Raw genomic sequence first — 11492 nt, 5'->3', positions numbered from 1 at the left:
GTATATTACATGTGTGTAGTATGCTGACATTGTTGTGCCCTTGGGTAGCAGCAAACTTTAAATGTATCTTCCTGCCCACGGCATTCTATAATCCTTAAATCCATTGTAAAATATACAACTTGCAGTCTGCAGAATAAGAGTCTTAAGCGAACATAAACCAATGGAGAGAAAATCAGGAAACCAAAAATGTCCTTGTGTACTTTTGAATCAAAGCTTTTTTTCGGGGAGGGGGATTGTTTTTTTTTTTTTTTGTTTCTCTTGTAAACGGAATCACGACTTTTAGATGTAAAACTTTTAAACATCCTGGAGCTCATTTTGTGCGGGGTGCAGCAATACAAGAGCCTGGCGAGGAAAGATTGTTTTTCCTCTTTGAGCTGCACTTCTAAAGCTGAAAACAAACGTTAAAGTATCAAACAGCATACATATTAAGGACACAGTTTCACTATTAAGCGTTTTAACACTTAGAGGACACTGTTTCACTATTATTATAGCGCTCTTACATTTAGCGCCTTTTAAATTCACTTTGTGAATGAAAACGCGTGTTTCTCCGCAGCGCTTTGTTTTTATCTGAAGCAATAGCAAAATAATGTTTTGTGGAATACAGTCGTGGAAAGGTTGTCTTATTTGAAGTACCGAGCACGGTATTTGAAGCGAATACATAGTACTAGCTTTACAGTGAAACAAAATAGTAAAGACAATTTTATTAAAAAAATAAATAAAAGATTTTACTGAAAAGTTAAAACTAGATTCTTTACCTCTTTAACTTGAGTAAAATCTGAGTTTAAGCTTCAAATGGACACTGTATTGTATTTAACGCATCCTAGTGGTTCAAAAACTATTGATTTCAATTATAAGCACAAATGCATAAATTATCATATGAACATGTATTTTTAAATACCGTGGAACCTCAGTTCTCGACCATAATCCGTTCCAGAGCCCTGTTCGAAAACCGATTTGTTCGATCCCCGAAATCATTTTTCCCATTAAAAATAATGTAAATCGTTTTAATCCGTTCCAACACCCTGAATGTCTACCTGAATGTTCAACGTAAACATAATGCTAACCCAGGCTAATCGTACGTTCGCGTTATCGTAATCTTCCGAACGAAGGATTACCCAAACATGAACGTGTAAAAATAAAAAGAAGGATAAAGAAAAGAATTATGAATAAGATTTCTTACCTTTGTGGTGGACAGCAGAAGGCGCAGGTGGACGGTGGGGTATTCCCTAGCAAGATCAGATACTCCACCTCCTTCATATTTTGCTATTATTTCTTTCTTAAATGAAATAGTTGTACGCACTACTTTTCTTTTTTCACCTGTAGCAACTTTGCTGCTTGCACTGACTTTCTTCCGAGGCATAATTAGGGGCTAGAAGACTTCCTACACCTATATTAAAAGCGAAAGCAAAACGAAGCCCGTCTGCACGCGATAACAGTTGGTCAGGAAAAGAGCATTCTACACCCGTACGCTGCTCAGCATCGCACCCTAGCGTACGCACTCACGCATTACCGGCGTTCGAACTCCGATTTTTTGACAGCGAAGCAAGAATTTCTCAAAATTTTTGGTCAGACTCCGATTTGTTCGAACTTAGAGGCGTTCGAAAACCGAGGTTCCACTGTACTTACAGGTTGAACAATTGGCTTTTATTTTACACATCACGAGCCTCGCCTGGAGGGGGTTAACTTGATTGTCCGCCATTTTGCTGCTATGAGTACTGTTAAATTATTAAAATAGGTCACTGAGGATGTTGTCACCATAACATGATATTTCCAGCTATATTAAAATTATTATTATAGAGATAAAATTATGTTACGTGCGGCACAATAGACAAGGTCTAACTCCTCCCTTGTCCACTGGATGAAAAACAGTGCTTTTGCTCATGTGTGCCCAGAATATTCTGTAATAAAAACTTATAAGGACCTGCTCATCCCTCCAGCCTTCATCGCCTATATTGTCTTACAGCTCGGATTTAAACAAAGGGAGAAAAGAGCTTTCCTCTTCAATCAAATAATTTTTCCTTTTACTTCTAATATGAGATCAAATCACATTTAGATAAAAAACAAAGTAAATAAACAACAGCCTTTGATGTAAAATCCTACTCGAAGTAAAGCCAGTTTCTCGATTCTGCGTCATTTTTGTGATGACCGAGTGATTCTGATAAGGACACCAAAGGCACTTTCTAATGATAGTGACCCAGCTTCTACACTTTCATTTGACATGATTTCTCACGCTGCCAGAGAAAGTGTTCCAAAGATGTGAAGGATATTGAAGTCTTGCAGCCTGTCATTAAATGCCATTAAAACCCCTCTTACATCATGTGTCTCACATACACACGGCCACAGAGCTGTCATTAGGGTTCATACCAATGTTCCCTCTAATTTTCCACGGGTCTGAGCGTTCACACAAAGTCAGTGAGGAGCGCTTGAAACAACAGTGAGCAACCATAATTCCAAGTGTGGCAAGATAATTAATTATCAAACATGTCCAAAACTTGACATCAAGTTACATTTTGCTGAGTTTCCGGCAATGCAAATTTTTTTTTCTCTTTTGAATGAATTGACTAATGTATTATTGCAAAGGTTGTACGGCCTACAAACGTCGTTTGTTCTTACAATTCTTTCACAAGATATCCATTTCTTTTTATTTCCCGATATATTTTGTCGCATAATATTAACATTTTTGGGGGCTGATTGAGTCAGTTGTAAGATACAGAACTGTACTTAATCACATTTTTAGTGGAAGTACAATGTTGGCAACAAGATTCACTTGACATAATTAGAAATTATTTAAATGCAACACGAACTTTTTCTTCTTTTTTTGGTGTTTTTTTTCTACTTTTTTTTAAATTCCTTTAAAAAAATCTCATTGTGTTTATTTTTTCCGAGCTGTTATATTTTTCTTTTTGTGCTCTATTTTTTTCCTACATTTCTTTTTCTTCTAAATTTTTCCTTCTTTTTTTCTCTTCCTTTTGTTTCTTTTTTTCTCAGCTTTTCACTACTTTTTCATTTTGGTATTTTTTTCTTTTTTGTTCTATTTCCCCCCCTTCCTTTAAGTCATTTTGTGCATATTTTACTTAATATTTGGTCATGTTGGGATTAAAGAAGCAAAAACAACCTGAAGAGCCGTTTAGGACCCGTTTAGTGAGCCGAGCCGAAGAAGCCGGTTCTCGACATACTATACTAACTTTACTCAACTTCGTTCGACTTCAAAATACCGCATTTTGGACAGTATGTCAGGGGAGCCCGTGTATTTTTACCTTCATGCACTGTAACTTTGACTTAAGTCGCTTCCCAATAAGTAATTTTGAGCCCTCATTTTTGTGCGCTGGCTAGATTTTCTTGTGCGCCGAGAATGTGCGAGCAGTGCGCAATTGCGCAAGCGCGCAGCTTAGAGGGAACACTGGTTCGTACGTGTGCTTGAGATTCTTGAAAATGCTTAAATTTTAACATTGCACTTTTCTGAAAAGTGCATGAATATTTGGTGAAGTGCTTGTAAATGTTTAAAATTGTTGTTTCTCAGAAGTCTCGATAGACCACAGTAAATGAAGAAAAGTAAAACAATGCTCTCTGTTGGCTATTCTTTGTACTTGCATTTCTTCCCTCGTGATTAACTCCATTTGGCATTAGTGTGTATGGGGTCTTATATCCTTACACGTATTGCTCAAGCGGACTGGTAAAAATAACGAGATGCCTGGAGGCTGCCGATTTAATAAACGTTGGGTAGAAAATGGAAAATACAAACAATGGTTAAAATGTGGATCAAATCCAAGCACAGAATGCTGTAAGTATGCTAAAAAGACACCCAACGCTTCACAATGTGAGTCAGTAATATGCAAGGTATTTCACAGATGACTAGCTTAACTATTAACTGATTTTATTGCTAACCGTTTGCTACCTGCTACACCTAGACCGGTCATTATGGAATTCGTATAAGGGCAAGGATTATATAGGTAGTGTGGCTAGGATGAATTATAATAATCATAACGATTCTTAACTATTATCATTATTAAAAGTGTTGCCCGCATCCTGAAATGTTGCTACTGTTTGCCGCCATCTCCTGGATTCAAGTCATGATCGCAGCCTCAGTCAGCTCATTCCTCAAGTACTAATGAACTTCTTTTTTTAAATCTTTTTGGAGGTTTGGATTGGCATTTGGACTGTATTTGAAACAGGCCTTTTCTTACTTTTACCATTTTCGGGCTACACTAACAAAAAAACTGGCAATGAGCATGAAAACATTCTACACCCCTCCTCCCACCCCCCTTTTCTGCCTCTTAATGTGTTGCAAGTCCTGGAACAGCGGTGCTAAAAGTAAGATTAAAGTAGATAGGCCCGGTGGAATTTCTTTTATAAAGGCTCTTTGAACTCTGTTGGAGATTCTTAAGACATACTTAATAAAGACAAAATTCTACTTGGATTTTTTTTAAGGAAACCTCAAATGAGGCATCCCACTTTTAACAATATAATAATCTATTATTTCTTCTTTTAATGCTATTGGAGGACTTTGCTTTGAAAGTCCTTGAAAAGTGCTTGAATTTGGCCATGAAAAAGGTGAACCAACCAATTTACCACCAATGTTCTGTAAGGACCGGCACCCTCTTGTTACCATCCTTATTTATTTTTGTAGAAAATGAGCACAAAGTGTAATTGTGCCAGTGTCTGAAATAACGTCTGCCCAGGGCGTGCATCTTTTACGTCGGGCGTACAACTTTTCAAAACGTCTCCGCCCGGGTGGCCGACAACTTTCTCAAGAAAAAAAATAACAAAAAAACGAATGATTTATTTTTTCAAATTAAAATCTTTATTCCGATTCCGAAATCTTCGTTCGGTTTGGAAATTTCGGAATTTCGGTTCCTTTGGCAATTTACATACTCAGCAGCCAATCAGAAGCCTGCATCGAATATCTTTGTGCTTCCGGATTTTCCCGAGTGTTACAAGGTCATGCATTTGCATATCATTTTCCAAAGTAGATGCACAGAGAAAACCAAAAAAAAATAGATAAGTGGTTAGGAATCAAGCCAAAACCACAGTCCCAGAAGAAATATTCAATAGAAGCTTACAAAATTTATGACGCTACAAAACGTAAAAGTACATCAAAAGGATCGTGGAAAGAGGAGTTCACGTGGCTTGTAGCAGACGACGCAACGCAAACATTGCGTGAGTGAAGATGAGTAAATACAGGTACATACTGATGGCAGATTAAATAATAAACTTAATTTTAAAGTGTTCTGTCATATATTCTGATTATCAATCCTTAATACTTTGCAACGATGGGGTTTTTTTTTGCGTGTGAAAAATGGGGCAGGCAACTTTATGGCAGGACAGACAACTTTTTCAGAGGTGTCTGCCCTGGTGTCTGGTAACTTTTTGTCATGAGTTTCAGACACTGAATTGGGCCTTCTCTCCCTTGCACAGAATTGAGCCTGAACGCAGCACTGCTGACCTGCTTGAATCAAAAAAGCAGTTTGGAGGTGCACAAACAACGATATATAGTGAAAGACTTTCTTTTAGATTTTTAACATCACAATTTAGGTCAAAGTTGCCACCAGGGGATTTTATTTATTTATTTTTGCAACACAATCGCTTCGCCTCTGCCAATAGTTATTCTGCAGCGAGCTTTTTGGTGGTTGCTGGAGTACTTGACAGAATGCCAGCCTTAGTTTTTATACCTCATTAATTCACGAGAGGGATTGGGAGAGAAAACCATTCTCTCCCCCTTCATAAATCAAGTCTGGTCCACGCACAGACGCACGTGCGTAAACATACTCTCGCGCATGCCAGCAGGGAAAACTCAAAGCTTGGGAGATGATTTAATCAGTCAATGACAGGAAAAGCCCTGATTAATTTCCACGCAGTGTCGCTCTCTCATGCCATCTTTGTTGCGGAGCGGAGCCCCCGCCGGCGCCGAGGGAACTCGTATCTCGGCTTTATCGTGTTTACATCTTCTGAGATCTTTTCTCCAGGGCAGGGGTTGGAAAACTACGGCCTGCTGGAAACATGCTGTTTTCTAATCCGCTGTTCTGCCGAAACGTCCCTACCCTGTCGAGACGTCCTACCGTAGGCTGATCCGACAGCGATTTGGTTTTGTCTCATCTCATCTCATCAGCTGCACCGCTTATCCTCAGTAGGGTCGCGGGGATGCTGGAGCCCATCCCAGCAATCATCGGGCAGTGGGCAGGGGACACCCTGGACTGGTTGCCAGCCAATCGCAGGGCACACGGGGACAGACAACTCACTCGCTTAGTCAAACCTAGGGACAATTTGGACCGGCCAATTCACCTGAAATGCTTGTTTTTGGAATGTGGGAGGAAACCGGAGTGGCTGGAGGAAACCCACGCAAGCACGGGGAGAACATACAAACTCCACACAGTAAGGCCGGGAGCTGGATTTGAACCCACTCAGGAGGTTCCCACGACCTCAGAACTGTGCCGCACACGCGCTAACCACTGCGCCGCCGTGCTGCCGATTTGGTTTTGTTTATGAGTTAAATCATCAACACTGAAACTGAGAATTATCGCTAACAGATCTTTTACCGGGGCAGCATGGTGGCTGGGTGACAATATCCAGGGTTCAATTCCAACTACCACAGCCTCCCTGTGTGGAGTTTGCATGTTCTCTCTATGCCTGTTTGGGTTTCCTCAGGGCACTCTGGTTTCCTCCCACATCCCCAAAACATGCATGTCAGGTTAATTGGTTGGTCCAAATTGTCCCTAGGTCTAAATGAGTGAGTGTGTTGTCTGTCTCTGTGTGCCCCCCAGTTCAAGGTGTCCCCTACCCGCTGCCTGAACTGCTGCGATTGGCTCTAGCGGTTCCACAACCCTAGTGAGGATAAGTGGTGCAGAAAATGGAGAACTTTAACAGGATTATATAAAAATAACGATTGGCATACATACCAGAAGTAAGATTGGGCCTAAAAAAATCTTACCTGATCCGCCCAGGTATTAAAGCCCGAACCGGACAAATTAACTTGATTTGAGGGACCGCGCATGGAGCAAACCCACATTTTCATATTTTATTTGTGAACACTCAGTGGGAGGAAGGAGGGGTGTTTTGGCAGACTCCGCCACTCCCCCCACCTCCGCTCGCTTCAAGGTCCGACGTTGCAGAGCGCGCACACCCATGAGCTCAAGAGCGGGACGGAATCCATCGCACAGAACCTTCACAAGGAAAAACACACAAAAAACACTGATGTATGTGTCATGAATTCCTCTCTTTATGGAAGATGAACAGTTTTGGAACTCACAGGACAACCAACAAGGCATCGCATACAACTTGATTTCAATAAAATGTTGCAAAACCTTGTCCTTAATTCCGGAAACAAGCTAGCGGTAGTTACAAAACTTACTGTACATTCAATCACACCACAAGGTGGATAATGTTTAAAAAAAAAAAAAAAAAAAAAAAAAGAAATCCGTCCCGAACCCGAACGTAACGATTTAAGGCCCAAACAGATGTGAATTAGAGGTTGGGCTTGGGCCCAATATCTTACCTCTAATACATACACAGTGAGATAACCATAGTCCACAAACATTATGCTAAAAATAGCTACCACGGAAAACTACACCAGGCTTGAAAGCAAAGTCAGAAAACATTATTGTGACACAGTAAAGATAGAGCCCATCCCAGCTGTCTTCGGGCAGTGGGCAGGGGACACCCTCAACTGCTTTCCAGCTGGTCGCAGGGCACACAGACACAGACAAGTCACTCGCTCATTCACATCTAGGGACAATTTGGACAGGCCAATTAACCCAAAATGCATGTTTTTGGATTGTGGGGGAAACCGGAGTGCCTCGAGGAAACACACGCAAGCATGGGGAGAACATGCATACTCCACACAGGAGGTTCACACGCGCTAACCACTGGGCCGCCGTGCTGCCCTTGTCTGCACATTACTTCCTATTATTTTTTTAATCATATATTTATTTTCTTGGAGAAGAAAATAGGGCACAGCCCAAGGGGGCAGGAGTAGAGAGGACCGAAAGAGAACTGGGCCAACAACATTAAGGAATGGACTGGTGCCACCTTTGCCACGACCCAAGAACAGGCCAGGAACCGTCAACTGTGGGGAAAGCTGTCCAGAGTAGCGTACTTATTGGTGCCCCGACGACCCATGCAGTTAAGGGGTTTTCCTCATGTTGAGGTTTTGAGTTTGAGTTTTTCCTTGCCCTCATGTTGGTTCCAGATCAGGGGATGGTGTAATAATAGACTGAAATAATAGTCTGTGCAATAACCTGTGCAGCCCTTTGAGACTCTTTGTGATTAAGGGCAATACAAATAAAAATGACTTGACTCGACTTGACTTGACATAAACGGTGAACTGCATTTTATCCGAATGTTTACCAAGAAGAAAAGAAAACCTTCTGAATTAGCACTATCAAATTATGAGGTTTTTTTATGTGTACTATCAAATTGAGTGCCTAAAAAGGAACCCTGACACACAAATACTGTGCTCAAGGCCAACTTTCAAGTAGCCGGCGACAATTTTCTTTAAAATACTTGTTTGTTTTTTTCATTAGCTTTTTATTTTATCAATATATTTTTCTAATCTCAAGCAAAAAAACAACTCTCCTGAGCTAGCTTTTTTGCATTTGGAATATTTTTTGTTGCATTTTATTAAAAATAAGATATTTTCACGACCATAAGGCGTACATTAAAGTCTCTGATTTTCTTCAAATATTGCCCTTTCTTGCGGTGCTGCATGAAGCTGCTTAAGATGTCATGATGACTGATTAGTTTCACCTGTGCCCGCTCGTTTGGCGCCAGCCGCTGCAAGCTTCCTGATTGGTTCCTCGTCCTACTTAGGCCAAGTCATTTCACTCGCCGTTTGTCAGTCCGTAAGCGAAGCTCTGTTTCTATAAGGCAAGCTCTTTGACTTTGACTCCTGTCGGTCCCGCTTTTTGCACCCATTTCCACCTGTCTGTTCCTGATTTCCCCGTTTGTTTCAGGCTACGACCTGTTTTTTCACCCCGCGTTTTTGATCTCCCGTACCGGCTTACGACTCGTTTTTTGATCCCGACCACGTCTTGCTCTCCTGTACCGGCTATCGACCTGATTTTCTGTCTATGACACTACGATCTCCCACTCCGGAAGATCCACTTCCGCATTCAGAACACGTTCTGATTGTGTGAGCGGCTTGCTTCCCGCGTCCAGCGAGCACCGGATCGCGGGCGCTGCCCTTCCTCTTTATCTCAATAAACTTGTGGTTAACGTTACGCATCTGGGTCCTTATTCCGTTCTGGTCGTGACATAAGAGTGAAGTGGAGGTCACCGCTAAAGAGAGAGGTGTGTGCGTGTATATAAAAAGACAGCCACGTGAATTATGCAGAACTTGTTGTAAACATAGCAAAGAGACACGCCTATGAAGCACAATTTAAAATGGAGACCTTCACCTACGTGGAAGAACAGATACCGAGCAACTGCAAGAGAGTTTGAAATTAATGAATCGAGGGTTCGCAAGTGGAGAAAGCTGAAAAACAAACTTCACCAAGTAAAGAAGACACAGCTCTGGCTTTTGAGAAATAAGGCAAGTTGGCCTGAATTGGAAGAAAGACGGAACAGTTGTCAGGAAACGAACCAGGAAGCAGGAAGTCTGAACTCATTTGCGTAGCTGATCTTTCACTTTAATTGAGAAATAAAAGTTGTCCAACACACAAACGGACCAAGGACAAAACAAAACAGGTTCAAAGGTAATCAAAATTACAAACTAGGCATTACTCAGAACAAACAGGTTTTCCTCAAGGTTAAGCAATGGTCTGGCCAAGAAGAGCGTTTAAGTACTCCACAAGCAATCAGTTCAATGCGTCTCAGCCGGTGTCAAGGGGCGGGGCTAGCTGGATGCCATGACAACTGTGCAGTACATGACAGCAGTGAATCTCGACCAAAGAACAAGTGGGTGAAGCCTTTCGACGGTCACCATTTGGCTAAAAGCAGCAACGCTAGCAGAAGAAATGAGAATGAAACATTTCCAAGGTGGTCTGTTGGTGCTTCCGTTTCATGAAACTTTTCCATTTTTCCATACGGACCAGGACTACGGTGACGCAGAAACTAAATAATTATAATGAAAAGCTGGGCATTCTCACCTCTACTGCAGCAGACACTTTGCCAAAAACACATTAGTTTTTAAACAAAGGAGTTAATGAATTACTACTGCACTCAAGGCCAACATTCAAACAACTGGCATTTTTCTGTGCTGTCCTTACTATTTTCTTATCATGTATTTATTTTTCAAGCTATCAAATCTCAAGCAAAAAAAATGTATTTAAAGTCTCTCTCATCTCATCTCATTAGCTGCACCGCTTATCCTCAGTAGGGTCGCGGGGGCGCTGGAGCCCATCCCAGCAATCATCAGGCAGTGGGCAGGGGACACCCTGAACTGGTTGCCAGCCAATCGCAGAGCACACAGGGACAGACAACTCGCTCATTCACACCTAGGGACAATTTGGACCGGCCAATCCACCTGAAATGCATGTCTTTGGAATGTGGGAGGAAACCGGAGTGCCCGGAGGAAACCCACGCAAGCACGGGGAGAACATACAAACTCCGCACAGGAAGTCCGGTAGCTGGATTTGAACCCACACAGGAGCTTACAGGACACTTAACATACAAACATATAATATGAGATAACAAAATAACAATTCTAACACCATTTAAATGAGATAAGTAATAACATTTGCTATTAACCGTATGAATTCTAATTATGTTGGTCAACATCTGAAATCTTAATTCAGGCCACTCAATAATGGTTAGCCCAAAAATCAAATCTGCGAATTGAACCTTAAAAAAAAAGGACAGAACAGAATCCTCTAAAAAGAAGTAACAGCTGCTAATTATTCTTATTTCCTTTCTCTGAGAAAATAATTTTGTCTTTTTCCGTGCATTTGCACAGGGACACAATTCTCCCTGAAAGTCACAATGTGGAGAGAGTGTTTAAATGACATATTAGAGAAAATCGACTTTGTAATAGTTTATATACAATTCTCCATCCTGCCTGCCCACCCGTAGAGTGTGAAATTGTCGACCAAGTAAATCCTTCCCTATCTGCCCATTTCTGAAATTGTGTCTTTGAGTGAGTTGCTAAGAATGTGCCGCCTGGCCTGGATTGTTGAGACATAATTTGGCAAATTTGCTCTCCATCCCCTATAATAATAGTTCCACCCTGCAGTGTTCAACCGCCAATTATTGAGCAGCTATGCACCTTACAACCGCTGTTAGCAATTGGTGGCAAACACGCAATATGTTGAAAGTGGCCGACCGCTTGAGGTAAATAGTGTTTATTGCATTCTGGATTTAAACACCTCCTAAAATCAGGCGAACTTGTTAGATTCAAGCTAGGAAAAAGGTGTTGGGCTGAAACCAAGGATTATTTTTGATCATAGCAGCAGTCGGATAATGTTTGAAAGCTGTTTTTCTTCTACTGCAATTTGGGGGCTTTGAGAAGATGGAGAATTTAAGGGAAATTATGGTTTAATATCGCCTTTTATACCCTTATAATT

Source organism: Urocampus carinirostris, chromosome 2, assembly GCF_059441175.1.
Source record: "Urocampus carinirostris isolate Australia breed hairy pipefish chromosome 2, RoL_Ucar_1.0, whole genome shotgun sequence".
NCBI classification, from domain to species: Eukaryota; Metazoa; Chordata; class Actinopteri; order Syngnathiformes; family Syngnathidae; genus Urocampus; species Urocampus carinirostris.
Note: the sequence above shows the minus strand (reverse complement) of the source record.